General features: G+C 49.7%; 1 long non-coding RNA gene across 1 annotated transcript in view; it reads left to right on the top strand.

Moving 5' to 3' along the window:
- LOC139079143 (uncharacterized) overlaps positions 1–2788 on the top strand; it is a 42318-nt gene extending 39530 nt beyond the window's left edge. Inside the window, exon 3 of the long non-coding RNA XR_011532479.1 lies at positions 2372–2788. This is a non-coding gene — a long non-coding RNA (uncharacterized lncRNA). The remainder of the gene's footprint in view (positions 1–2371) is intronic.
- Positions 2789–15119: the final 12331 nt, after the last annotated feature.

Consider the following 15119-nt stretch of genomic DNA (forward strand, 5'->3'; position numbering starts at 1 on the left):
ATCTCATGACATCTGTAGGACAGAATGGGTGGTGGGAGGGTTGGTAGACAGATGGGGGCTTCGGTGCAGCAGGGCCCACATTCTAGGTCCGTGGGCTTCAGATCTGAGTTCCAGGTCTGCCCCAAGAACAAAACCTGGTGTAGGCTGGTCCCGCCACAGATTAGCTGACGACCCTGGGCAACTCACCTCGTGTTCCAGAGCCTCAGTTTCCTCTTCTGCAAAATAGAGATTTAAAGAAACAAGCTGACAAATCAAGGCCTTGATGAGATACCACTTCACACCCTTTGGGATAGCTGCTGTTAAAAAAAAAGAAGAAGAACAAGAACAAGTACTGGCAAGGATGTGAGAAACTGGAACTCTCGTGCACTGTCAATGGGAATATAAAACGACGCAGCCACTATGGAAAATAGTTTGGCAGGTCCTCAAAAAATTAAAAATAGAATTACCATGTGATCCAGCAATTCCACTTCCAAGTCTATACCCAAAAGAATTGAAAGCAGAGTCTCAAAAAGGTATCTGTACATCTTTGTTCATAGCAGAATTATTTACAGCAGCCAAAAGGTGGAAGCAACCAAGCATCATTCAAAGATGAATGGAGAAATAAAATGTGGTAGAGGCATATCGTGGAACATTACTCAGCCGTAAAAAGGAAAGAAATTCTGACACCTGCTACAACATGGATGAAGCTTGAGGACATTATGCTAAGTGAAATAAGGCAGTCACGAAAAACCAAATACTGCATGGTTGCACTTTAATGAGGTGCCGAGCGTCGTCACATTCACAGAGGCAGAAAGTGGAAGGGTGGTTGCCAAGAGCTGGGGGAGGAGAGAGTGGGAGGTGGCTGTTTGATGGGTGCAGAGGTTCAATTTTGCAAGATAAAAGGAGTTCTGGATACACAGCAACGTGAATGTACTTAACACTACTGAGTGTACACTTAAAAACCCTCAAGATGGGAAATTTTATGTAATGTGTATCTTGCCACAATTTAAAAAATAAAGAAAGAGAAAACCAATAAATGAACCCACTTGGCAGCAGTGTTATAAGGGTGAACCAAGAGAAAGTGTGGCACACAAACTGTATTGAGCCATGGGGTTAAGGGCCCCAGTACCTAGGCTGCCCCTCGACTCTGCATTTTAAAAGAGGGTCTCTGTACCTTGAGCCCTAAAGGGGTCGTGAGCATGGCAAGGCTCTCATCCAGTGTGGCGGGCCACACAGAGAGGGTTACTGTTGGTGGTAGTTTGTCTTTTTTTAAGCAGGGAGGACTTTGGGTGCAATTGCCAACTTCAAAGCAGACGCCTCTCACCACCCACAGCCCACAGCCTGGCGAGCGTTTGGCACCGGCCTCCGGGCAGGGTCGGGCAAGAACAGGGCTGACGGGTGAGGTCCCATCTTTACGTCTCTGCCAGACACTGGTGCCAGTTTGCTACCAGCTGCTGGCATCTTTCAGTTCTGCCAATAAAAGGTCCAGGAATGCTCACCAGGCCGACAAAGCCAGGCCTCCATCCTGGTGAGCGCCTGGCACAGCCATCTGCTCTCTCTGCACCGTCTGCAGAGCAGAAGCAAGAGCTTCCATTTACGGAGCCCAAGCGCTTTGCATATAATATCTCATTTAATCTTCACAACACTCTAATAGAGTGAGTGTCAATCTATCCACTTTTTAGGTACAAAAACTGAAGTGCAGAGAGGTAAAGTGACTTGCCCAAACTAGTGAGTGAAAGAAACTGGACTTGAATGTAGGTCTGTGCATAGGTGCTACCCATCTCCTTATGCAACATGGGGACTGAATGAATGGACGGATGAAAACTGGAGGGGCTGTTATTTCCAAACGCCTTTCACCTGAGGATCTCAAAGCACTTTTCAAGAACTCAACAGCAACTTGACCATCCAGTCTGCAGGCACCACAGAGTGCTGGATCCAGAGTCAGGCCATGGTTATCCCTGTCCTTAGGGAGCTTGGAGCCAACGTGGGAAGCAAACATGGTAACTAGTAATAGCTGACATTCACTGATGTCGCTGAGCCGGCTTTCATGGGGTTCTTTTATTTAATCCATACAGAAAAATAGCCTGTGCAAGAGGGACTATGATTACAACTCCATTTTTCAGACGAGGAGACTGAGGCTGAAATGAGAAGAAAAACTTACCTACGGTACTATAAGTCAGTGCCACTCAGTGTCGTCCTTGGACCTAACGGCTTGTCAGCAGCTGGCTACAAAATGAGTACAGAAATAGAGGATAATTGTTTTGTAGTAACTTGATAGACCAATTTTACATTAGTTGAATAAAGTTCTTTTTAAAAGTTGGTCTTGTATTTCGTATGTTCATTTCTTTTTATTTCATCTCATTTTTTAAAAGTAACTCACTTTATTTTTCAGAAGTATTGATCTGCACGGATTGGGGGAAAAACAAGCGCTCCTGGGCCACAGGTGGTTTGAGAAGCAGTGAAACAGTGATAGCAGACCTCGGACTGCACCTGGGTATCTGACTCCATTCGGATCTGCATCTGGATGTCACCTCCTCAGAGAAGAGGCTGTCTCCAGCCCTCTGTTTAAGGCCCAGTGTCCCTTCACTCTCCTCTGTGCTGTCCAGCATGGTAGCCACTGCCCACCGTGCCTCCTGAGCACCCGAAACGTGGTTAGTGCCCGAGGTGTGAAACACACACTGGATTAAAAGACTGAGTTTGAAAAAAAGAATGGGAAATATCTCATTTATAATGTTTACATTTACTGTATGCTGAAATAATATTTTGGATATACTATATTAGGTTAAATAAAATATATCATCAACGTGAATTTCACCTGTCTCTTCACTCTTTTACATGTGGCTCCTAGGAAATCCGGTGTGGCTTTCATTACATCTCTATTGGACAGGGCTGTCCCCGCCCCGACATGGCCTGATTTCCTTCACAGGCACCATCTCTGCCAGACATTGCCTGATGTATTTATGTTCCGTTTGTTGAGCATCAGCGTCTCCCACTGGAAGGTGAGCTCCTGTTCACCACTCACCTCCAGTGCCCGGAACAGTGCCTGGCACAAACTGCATACTGCAGAGCTGTGGTGCGATGAGTGAACACAGGAGTGAACGACACCTGACAGACGACAGCGTCCCTCAGGCCCCTTTCAAATTCAGCGCTGTATCATTTTGCATGTTTGACAATTTGCTTTCAAATACGTTTTTGTAAAAAGTGGGAGGCGTGTGTGCATATTAATCAATGCCGTCTAGGTAGTTAGATAATATTCAAAGTGCCCTACTTAGAAACCCACACTCTAAAGGAGACTGACTAAGCTTTTCGAATATAGCAATGTACACTAGGAGTTTGCTGATTCGCGTTAGGAATGAATCCCTGCTGGAGAAAGAGCAGTGTTCCAGGCAGCTCAGCTCGGGAGACTGTACAGCTCAACATGCGTGCAGAGCGAGCGAGCAGAACCAGCACATTTGGCAGCATCGTACCCTGGCGGCCCTCGGGGACTGCGTGTCCTTTTACACTTGGCTGTCTACACAGTGGGTAGATCCAGGGACGTCTACCTGGGAGGGAATCTTTCATGCAGGTGCTTATGGGATTCCTGCCTCCTACCCCTTACATTTAGGAGACTTCATTATGGGTTTTGTTCCTAAATTGCTAATAAATACAAATCTGGCAGAATTTGGCCTAAGATCTGCTTTCACAATAGCATACTCCCACGAAGTAAGGTGAGGGGGACCGGTTGCAGGCCCCAAGGACCACCCCATCTCCCTCCCATCGGGGCAGGCTGCCGCTAATTATGAAAAGAAACAGACAGTCGTTATACCGGCAGACCGGCTCAGACCAGTTGCGAGAGGCTGTAACAGTTTTCGTCCCAGATGCTGCCGCTTGGTTTAGGCTTCGTCTTCGAGCCCTCCCTCCGAGGAGCAGAACCCCGGCCCCAGCTCAGACGAGGCCTGTCTGCATGTTGGCTGCAGTGCTTCTGGTCTCTTCCACGCCAGTTGCAACAAGCTGCTGCCAGGGTGGCGGGCAGCACCCCTGCAGCTTCAGGGCCCAGGGTGAGCTGCTCGATCGGAACCAAAATTGTAGAGGCCGCTGACATCCTCCAGGCCAGGCCTCTGGAATCAGCCTTGGCCTTTATTCCCCCTTTGGCCAGCAGAGAAACTGGGGGTAGGCCCGACCGCAGGTGCCCAGCCCAGGGCCCCCCACCCTTGGCCCTCTCAGGGTATCGCAGGCAGGCCGTGAATCCACACACACACCAAGCATTGTCCAGGGCCTGAAAAAATAATGTTCTGCACTGTATACGCCATATCACGTATGGTTACAGGTGAATAAAATTCATTTTGATTGCATTACTGACTTCATCAAAACCATCTGTCAATATCCCAATCAATAGATCTTAAAGGAACAGATGCTATCCTGCAGGTCCCCACACGAAAGGCTGGGTGCTGCTGAGCCAATGAGAAACTTTTGAGCTGGAAGACAGTGCTAAGAGCAGCAAGATCAGTGGTTTTCAAATTATGGGGGGGCAGCATCTTTTTTTTTTTTTTTTCAAAACTGAAATCCGATTTTTAAAAGAGGACAATACAAATCCTGGAATCCTCCCTGCAGGGGCCGGCTCGGCCCGGATCCACCCTGGCAGGTCTGAGCTGAGAGGCCTGGCACTGGTGCTCCACACATGCCTGCAGAGCCTTTACCCCTCAACCTGGGGCCCACTCCTCTCCTCTGGAGGAGCCATCCCTTCCTTCTGTCATTGACAGACATTTGTGAGCGCCTCCTCTGTGCTGGGGGTCGGGGGATGGTAGGCCCTCAGGGAGACAGAGCGGTGCACAAGCCGGCGAGATTCAGACTGGCCGCGGCGGTGGCCATGTGGTGCTCTGCACGTCTGTTCATCGGACCCACTGCCACCTGCTCATCCTTTCAGCCGCCTCCCCTCCTACCTCCTGGATCCCTTCTTACAATGTTTCCCTCACCTCTTTGCTGACGAGCCCCAAATGGGCCGTGAACCTTTCGCTTCCATCGCTGCTACGTGAAAGCTGAGGCTTTTCCCCTCACAGCCTGCTGAAGCCACACAACCAGGACACGGGACAGGTGTGTGTCTTGCTTCCCAAGACCGCTTCCAAACCATCTTACTTCCTTCTCCTTCAGCACCCATTCCTTGGAAGTTTATTTCATGAGACTTTGCCCTCCCTTCCTGGTTTGCAGCCCTCTCCTGTCCACCTGCCTCACCTCTTCCACTAAGGACTTTAGCATCCACTCATTTCCTTCAATTGCCACCATCCTCGCTTACTGCAAAATTCAGATGGCTTCTCCAGCCAATACCTCGGCTGCTTGTTCTCCAACCAGCTCACACCAATACCCTTTCCTCCAACCTGCCTAGCTCTCCTCTTCCCCGGTCACGTCCTTTCACGTTGTACCCCTCAAACATCCCCGTCTCTGTGCTTCCAGCTCACTGTCTCTGCTCCTCCTGCCCAGTAAGTTTGCCGCCTCACAGAGCCCTTCCACGGTTGGGATCCCTGCCACTTTCTCACCAGCCACCTCACTCCCATCACCCTTCCTTCTTACCATTGCTCCCCTGACAACTCCCTCGGACAACCCCACTGGCCAAGCTCCAGCTTTCCTACCCTCACGTCTGCACCGAGCAGTGGCACGTTCTTGCAGAATCCACTGATGACGATCACAGGACTCCTGTGTTTGTAAACACAAATCTTAAGGGAGTACCCTCCGCCGACTGGCAAACTCTTCTCCGGTGTCTTCACTTCTCGCTCTCTCCAAAACTCCTGTGCGTCTCTTCTCCTTGCTCCTCAAACTTCCTGCATTGCTTCTTGCCTTGCTGTTAGCTGCTGGTCAAGACTTGTGGCGCCGTGAAAAAGAGAAACAGTTGCATAGAAACTGCCACATCCTCTCTCTGACAAAACTTCCAGCTTGACCCAGCCTGTGCCCACATCCTGCGCCTTTCCTCCTGTTTCTACAGAGGGTACATCCCTGTTCCCATGCCAGGTCGGCCCCTCCCTCACCTCGTGCCCAGCTGGAATGCCCTCTTGCCTTCTCGTGGACGGCCTTTCTGTAACCATCTCCTCTTTCCTGCATCAATTTCTTCCTTCCTACTGGCTCACTCCACTTGCCCTCCCTGCCCCTCCAGTGGAGGGTCAAGAATCAAGGTTCTCAACAACAAAACCAAAAGTAAACAAACTTTTCTTAGCCCCACATTCCCCTCCAGCTATTGGTCTAAAGCTCTACTCTCCTTTACTGCAAAACATCTTCGAATCGATTCTAGCTGCCACCCGCCCTGCCCTCCCGCACGTTCTCTTCTCCACCCGCTCCCTCTGAGCTTCTCTTTCCCACTCTGTTGAGACGGCTCTTGACAAAGTAGCCGTGAGTCCAGATGACCAAACCCAATGGTCCCTTTGCTGTTCTCACTAGAACTTTGCAACAGCAGTGTGCACAGTTGACCCAACCTTCTTTCCTGAAAGACTTTTGTTCTTTTCGTTTCTGTGACACCAACCTTCCTGGTTTTACCTCCATCCCGCTGGCAGCTCCTTCTTTATTTCCTTGGCCGGTTTCCTCCTCTTGGACTTTAAATATTGGAGCTCTTTTCCATATTCATTCTCCTCCTTGGTCATCTAGTTCAATCCCACAGCTCAAATACCAGTTGAAGTCTGTGTTCCCCGAATCTGTACCTCCAGCTCTAACCTCTCGGCAGATGTCTAGACTCATATATCCCACTGTCTCCTGGACATCTCCATGTGGATAACAAACAGACCTTTCAAATCTAGGGTGACCGAAGCCTGCCACCCTGAACTCCGCCCGGCTTCCCAGTCTTGGCAAATGACACCCCCCTCCCCACTCAAACCAGAAACCTAAAACCTAAAACTGTTGCTCAAACCAAAAACCTAGGCGTTACCTTGGTTCCTCCCCCCCGCATCCCCATCAGCAAATGCTCTTCACTTTCTCCCCTAAAATCTTTCCGCTATCCATCCACTTCTTGCCCCCTCTACTATTTCTATCCCCAACCAAGTCCACAGCAACTGTCTCCTCAAGCACTGCACAAAGGCCCCTAGTTACGCTTTCTGCCTCCTCTCTTGTCCCCTTCCCGAAAATCCACTCTCCACACTCCTCCCAGGATTATCTTTTGGAAAAGTACCGTCCTCCCATGCGACTTCGAATAAAACCCATACTTCTCGTCCCAGCTTCCAGAGCCCTCCCCGACCTGGTTGCTGCCAAACCTCCCCCTTGCTCATGCTGCACCACTTGGTGCCCTTCTCTGTGCTCTGGCCTCAGAAGGCTGTCTCCGTCCTGTGGTCCTAGCTATAGCCCAGTCTGCCCAGAATGTTCTTCCTCTAGAGCTCTGCATGCATGATCCTTCTCAAGTCTCAGCTGAAGTGCACCGTCCTCAGAGAGGCCTTTCCTTGTCATCCACCGTAAAGAATCACCCCGCGCCATCACCACCACACACGGCGTTTGCTATCACACTGGCTCATTATATTTTCCTCATAGCTGGTGAAGAAAAAATACCACTTGGCATTTCATATTTATTTGTTTGCTTATTCAGTGTCTGTCCACCCTCCTCCCCAAACACACTCTAGACTACGCCTTTTCCTGTCGCTAGCCTAGAAGAGCACCTGGCACTCAAATACATGCTCGTTGAATAAATGAGTTACGAACTATGAGTGCCACATTCCAAAGTCCAGAATCTGCCCTGTAGCTAGGTGCCCTGTGAGAGGAAGCAAGAGCAACCCAGAGCAAGGTTTTCACAGGAAGTATAAAGAGGCCTTTCAAATAATTAGAGCTAAGAATGGATTGGGCTCTTCCAGAAAGGGGTAAAGTTTCAAGGAACTATTATTTAGTACCTATTGCAAAAGATTGTCTCGTCCTCGCAACAACCCTGCATGGTACATATTATTATGTACCCCCATTTACTTATGGAGGAACAGATTCAGAGAGGTTAAGTAACTGGCCCAGGGTCACACAGGAGGAAGCAGGATCGGAATCAAGGATGTTTAATCCCATAGCCCATGCTTTTGACACCATACTAAGCTTACTTTACCTCCTCCTCAAGCCTCAGGGTCCTCCACTGTAAACTTACTGCAATGACATGCTTCAGACGTTGTGGTGAAGATTGCGGCAGATTAGGAGGTTAGAAGAGCTCAGCCAGGGCCTGGCGGAGGGAGCACTCATACCTACTCGTTACCATCAGTATCGGTGTCTTCCAATATTATGCAATCAGTGCATGGGAGAGCTGAGACGTGAGACCAGGCCTGTCTAACTCCAAGGCCTATGATTATCCGGTGGATTTGAGTGGGAACTAGTCAGATCTGCCGTGGAAGGAAAGATGCGCAAGGACAGACAATCCTCATAGTCCCTGCCAACTCCGAGAGGCTGTATTTTCTGCCTCTATCTTCACAGGTCAACAGCAAATAGTGGGCTGGAGTGGGAAGGCATTCGGCTGTCTCCCTCCGCTTCCCAGCGGCTACGGCCGCGTGGGAGGTGGGAGCACTGGGCAAGTGGCTTCGTAGGATGCTCCTTAGTGAGACCAGCCGGGTGTGGATGCCGCTCCTACACCGTCCCAGGTGAGCAGGCCAGTTCCTTTATCTCCTGAGGCCTCAGTTCTTTTATCTGTAGAGTGAGGATGATAATAGGACTTGCCCTCATGCATGGCGAGGATGAAAGGGTTATGACACGCAGAATCCCTATCTCCGTGCCCACAGAGCCTGGCACACGTTAAGAGCGGCCCCCTCTAAGTGGCGGTCACGGTGATTCTCCCCACCCCCGGGCCCAGGGGGAGCAGGGCACTGTCTCGGGACCCGGCAGCCACGTCTGCGCAGAATTCGCTTCCTCTTGCTGCATCTGTCGGATTCGGGGTCGGGTAATCAGAACCAGCTCACGTGTGCGAGCCGGGCCGTGAGCGGGCTGGAGCCCGTGCAGGGCACACCGGCAGGCAAACAGGCGCTGCTGTTCCTGTTTTCCAGCCGCAGGGGAAGACCGGGGCTATTTTTAGCTGCGGTAGGTTCGGTTCTGGGGAGGGCACGAGGCCGTGTTTGTTACGTTACGTTTTAACATAACACAGAGTCACCCAGCTGAGGGGATCTGTTTTAGGTTGTTTTTATTAATCAGAGTGTTTTTTTCAAGTTGAGATGTTCAGACTTAACAGGCCACAGGCGAGCAGCACCCGATACTAAGATATAACCTAACAAAAATAAATCCTTTGTTCTACTAAGTTTCCATGAGGTATCCCAAAAACAGGAAAAAAATGTCATAAACATGGCATGGCCTCCGCTTGAGTGAGTTTCTTTTGGGAAAAACATACTCTGTGATTATACTATTGTATATCTCACACCAGTGAACTTTGGAAGAGAGTTCTGCGATTCAGGAACAAAGGCCAGGCAAGACCTTCCCATGGAATTTTTTTGAGCTCTTTCAGGTGCAGACAAGATGTCTGTCTCACTCCTGAGATGACAATAAGCATGAAGCAGCGGGGGTGGGAAATAACTGCAAGCAAGTGCAGATAATCTGGGTTTGGGGAGTTAGAAACACGATGCATATTGCTGGATGTAATAGAAGATGTCCTTCAAAGTCAGACCCAGCAAATGCACTTCGGAATCACGGGCTGGGTGCCTAGGATGGGCCCACCACCACAGACGCAAGAGGCGACAAGACAGATTCGGTCCTCGCCCTAAGGGAGCGTATGGCTCAGAAGGGAGAACACATAAGAAAACAGTGCGATGGGTGCTCTGATAGGGGAAATACCCCACTAGACCAACTCGACAACTTCCAAGTTGCTTAATATTCCTGAACATCGATTGCTTCATCTCTGACACGAGGCTAAGAATGTCTGTTGAAGATGACAGGTTAAACACGTGCACAGATGGTCAAACAAAAACCCCCATGTCCTCTTTCTCATGCTCCAAAATGAAAATAATCCAAGAAAGAGAAAAGCATGGGATCCAGAAATAAGGAACTCCAGCCTCAGAGAGAGGCACAAGGAAGGCCCAGGAAAGATCTGGGATGACAGCGGTACAGGCATCCAGGCCGCCTGCCCGCATCAGAGCTGGTCAGATGGCCCCAGAGAGACGGCTTCAAAAAGATGAAATGGATATAATCTCAAATGTACTTGAAAATATTTAGAAAAGATTTATACAATTGTGGACTGGCTTGAGGTTAAATTAGCAATAAGCACATAGAAAATCAAGCAAGCTTAAAAAATAAGAAAATGATTCCAGGGGAAATAAAAAATTGTGCAGGAAAAGTAAAAAATCTAGTGTGGTAGATGACACAGCTGTGAAAATACTGATCTGGCTAAAATTAAATTATATGTATATTGGGAAGATAGGAGAGCAGGGACAACATGTGGTCATGTGTGTTGCACTTGGGGTGGTGGGTTGATGGCAGAGCCATCCTCATCTTCTAATGGTGGAAAGCCAGTAGATGATGCCTGAAACCGGGAGATCACACAGTAACAATAAAAGCACGTTAGTGAGAGCTATGGAAGCAAATAACAAGAAGGATCTGCTGAGTGTAGACAGTGGTTGTCTCTGGACCACGGGAAACCACACCGTGTGCGTTTGGGGCAGGAGTTGGGAACAGGAAGGTAGTGACCATCTTTTGTATCAAAGCATGTAGAACTTTTTGACTCTTTCCATGCGCATATAACTTTGATAATCATAAAACTAAACTTAAAATAATAGCTACACAGAGCAATAAGTGTGGGCATTCCCTGCTGTGTTTGTTAACAAACATAAAAGTCATGTGCACATCACATGAAACTTCTCTGAGGAAGAATTGCCATCACGTGGTGTGCCAGGCTGACCAGCCCTTCATGTTATCTCTCAGATTTGCAAAGCTGGCTTGTTGATAAAACATCATTTGCTCAGAAGTGGGAGAGAGGAGAATCGTAGTGTCCACCCCCACAGAGTGGTTGAGAGGGTCAAAGGAGGCAGGGCATTTCCTTAGCACTGTGCTCTGTAAATATCGGCAAGTTGTCCTGTCTGTTCCTCTCCTCTGTTGTAATTGCGTAAGTTTCTCCAGCTGACCTGGGAGAAGGGGCCTGCTCGCCTTACTCCCCCTTCCCAGACATCAGTACTGGAGATGAGAGACACCTAGCATTTGGGGAACAGAAGGAAGTTGAGGGTAGAGTGAGGGCAGGGAGTTGCAAGAAGTGAGGCCAGTGACGTAAGACATGTCAAGGCCTCGTGGGTCACCGTACGGAGTGTGGGCTTCCATTCAGGGGCAATGGGGAACCACCGAAGGAAAGAGGACGTGATTAGATTTTTAATGGATGGTGTTTGTGGTCTGGAGAATGGGTCGGAGATGGGAAAGAATGGGGGCGAGGAGACCAGTAAGGAGACTGTTTCAGTAATCAAAGCAAGAATAAAAGGGGCCTGGACTGGGGTAGGGGTAGTGCGGATGGAGACAAGCAGACAGATTTGGACACATTCAAATGACCGGAGGCAGAATCCACTGAACCGACAAGAAGGCAGAGGGAGAAATGGGTGTTGAGAATTAGGCCCAGAGTTCTGACTGTGACCTGGAAGGATGACTGAGCCATCCATGGAGGCAGGGAATAACAGAGGCGGGTTTGAGGAGGAACGTGGAAGATGCTGGTCTCATTCAGACATGGTCGGCTGGAGCAGCCTTCCAAACGTCCGAATGCTGAGGTTCAGGGGGCGACTAGGTATTCGAAAGAGCGTCTGGGGCCACCCATGGATGCGTGCTCCGTCCAGAACGAGTCTTTTCAAAGCACTTTTAAAAAGTGAATCAGGCACACCTCTGGGTAGCCACATGACATCGGTGATGGGGTGCCCACCACGTACAGCAGAGGAAACTGAAGCCCAGAAAGAGCCAAAACCCACACTCGGGAGTTAAAAGGTTAATCTCTTAGTTTTGCTAAAAATAATAATAACAATAATTAAAATCTAGACCATACAATTAAGCACAGCATACAGCCCCGGATCTTTGCAAAACTGCTCCTCTGCCCCACCAGTCACTCGTCTCCCTAACTCAATCATTTATTCACCAGACAGTCACTGAGGCCCAGCTGTGCTTTGGGCAGTCCTGGGAGCTGCAAATATATCCGGCGAACAAGACTGAGTCTCACTTGACTGACGTCTGTCATTGAAGAGGCTGTTCTAACTGGGGACAACAGGAAGCCAACCAACCACGGCCACCAGCACCACCCCCTGGAGAACCTCAAGCCTCGAGGGATAAATACACAATGGAAATAAAGCAAGGCGAGAACCATCGAGCGTGCCAGGGGAGCGACTTTAAAGGGATGATATTGAAGGACCTCTCTGAGGATGTGTGGTGAACAGCAAGAAGGGCCTGCCGTGCACAAAAATCTAGGAAAAGAACATTCTAGGAGAAGAGACCTGCCAGCGGAGAGGCCCTAAGACAAGACTGAGCTTAGCTGGAGGAATGGCGAGAGGCCCCGGTGGCAGGGATGAGGTGAGCCGGGGGAAGAGTCCCAGGAGACGGGGCCAGGGAGGTGGGGGGCCGGAGCAGGGGCTCTTTTGAGTCTGGGCTTGGCTTCTGTTCTAAGTACAGCGGGGTCATTGGCGGTTGTTAGCAGCAGAGCGTCCTCAGTGCTTATCTACCTGAGCAGTCACTCTGGCCGCTGCGTGGAGGGTGATCAGAGCCAGGGAGCAGGCAGCAGCGGACACAGGGACGAGGACCCGCAGCCCTGCCACGCTGTCCCCAAATCGCAGTCTGCACTTCCTCAGGACAAGCGGGAGAGGTGGGAGCTATCACTCCAGCTTCCAGTAAGGATCCGTTTCATATCCTTTCACAAAGCCAAGCACAGTTCGGGGCATGTAGCTGTCCCTTTAATAATGTTTGATGTTTGATTAATAAGTTAAACAACCCATTGAGTCCATCTACTCAAAGAATCAGACAAACCAATTAAAAGGCCTGACCACAAAGCCCCGACACAGCAGCTGCTTGCCGGCCCTGGTCAGTTGCTTGACCGAGGAGCCTTGTCAAGCTCAATCAACAGGGTGAAGCCAGGAGTGCACGATGACACGGAGTTTGAGTCTGCCATTGTTCTCTCTCGCCACTGCTGGGCTGGGGCTCTGTGCCTCCAGGAATCTGGAGGAACACAAACACATTCTTTTCCAAACCTGGCATTTCCAGTCTTCGGTCGTTTGTCATCATCTAGCCCGACCAGGAGCAGCCCCGAGTCTGAGTGAGGCTCAGCAGGGCCCACCAGGCAGGGCCCACGCTCACGCTTTATCTGCTTCCTCTCAGAGTCACTGTTCAACACGGCATCTTTGGGCTTGCCTCGCAAACCGGGCCTGAGTCACTGCAGAGGCTGGGGAAAGGCAGGCATACTTCCTGTTCTAGCCATGCAGCTCTGGGGCCAGACTGCAGCATAGATGCCAAAACTGGCTCGCTGCCATCCTCAGATAAAAGGCATAGGGGACTAGAGCGTCTGCCCTGCGCAGCCTCTCCTGGGAGAAGCCCCACCCAGCCCCGTTGAGAGAGTATAGGAAGATTCCTTGACTGACACTCTGGGAGTGAACCCCTGACCCAAAAGTGTTTCCTACATAGAGTGGCCTTTAACTTGCAGCCTGGCTTGAAAAGGTGAGTGAAGTCAGTGAAATCACTCTCCTAGGATTTGGAATCCCAAAGCAGAGACATGGTGGTCAAGAGTGGCCCCTGGGCTGAGAGGTGAGGCAGAAAAGGCAGAGCTAGTGCAGGAGGCCACATGCTGAGGATGCAGAGGACGCTGGGGTGGGGAGAGAGAAGAGCAGAGACAGAGCGAGAGATAAAGAGGGAGGGAGAAAGAAGCAAAGTCTAGAACTGTGCTGTACAATATGGTGGCCCTGTGTGGCTATTTAATTTTATTTAAATAACAATTTTAATTAATTTAAATTTAAATTATTTAAATAACATTAGAGGTTTAAAATTCAGCTCCTCAGCTGCACTACACAGATACGGAACATTTCCGTCATCTCAGATGGTTCTGTGGGGCCGCGCTGGTCTAGAAGACTCCTGGGGTGGAGCATAAGGAGTCTTGGTTCCAGGTTTTCAGTTCCTGATTCCAATGCACGGAAGCTCAGCACACCCACTGTCCCCTACCAGGGGAGATAATTTATGTTCTTATAATTCACATCTACCGCGCTAACTCTCCCCCCACTATCTTTTTCTTGACTTAGTTTGAGTAGATTTTAGTTCTTATTTTAGCTTTTTATAATCAAGAAAATCTTAACCAAGAACACGTATTGACTGACTGGTATTAATAATAAAAATAATAACCACAACAATTTACTGAGTGCTTATGAGCCTGAACACCAGGCCTTGACGTTTCACATGCATGTTTTTGTTTAATCCTCTCAGGAACTTTATAATAGAGGTCTTTTATTGCCATTCAAGAGCTGTAGCAACCAAGGCACAGAGATGTTGAGCAAGTTGTCCGAGGTCACAGAGAGGCCGGGTGGCAAAGCAGGAATGGAATTGATCCTCCATCTTCAAGAGTTGATGCGTAGGAGCTTGGCCTGAATTTTAACCACGGAAGCATGAAAAGTGGCGGATACCCCACTTTGGGACATGGTAAGCAGGTACTAGAAGTCTGAAACTTCTTTGGGGATCTCTGAATTCTGGGACACCTTCCTAGGGCAGCTGGTCTCATTCCAGTCATCTCTCTGCCTAGTGCTCTTTTTCCCACTACAGAACAGGAAGTTTGAGAAGTGACAGGCCACAAGCACAGGCCAGCCCTGCTGAGAAATCGCCATCAGGAGCAAACCACATGTCCTGTGAACTCGGGGACCTGCCAGCAAAATTCCCTGATGCTGGAACTTCGGGCAGAGAGCGCCGGTCTTGCGCTGATTGGCGTCAGGAGCCAAGTGTGGTGGGGGAGGGGAGTCAGCACATATTTCTCCGCTGAACTCCGTTTCCCATTTGGTTTGGCAGCTTGTTTTTCATGAAATGAGGCCAATCCACGAATTCCGTGTCAACATCGCTCCTTTTACTGGAACCGCAAAGGCAGCCCCCCGGGACTGGCTCCATCTCTGGGCAGACATCAAAACAACCCCTTTTCGCTTTGAAAGCATAGCAGGCGTCTCAGAGCCCCCCACTTCCTTACCTGTGTTTCCCTCTGAGGAAGAAAGCAAGGACCAGGGCCGTGGCTGCAGCGCCCCGAGCTCACTGTTGGCACAGCAGCCCTGGGC

Source organism: Equus przewalskii, chromosome 24, assembly GCF_037783145.1.
Source record: "Equus przewalskii isolate Varuska chromosome 24, EquPr2, whole genome shotgun sequence".
Taxonomy (NCBI): Eukaryota; Metazoa; Chordata; class Mammalia; order Perissodactyla; family Equidae; genus Equus; species Equus przewalskii.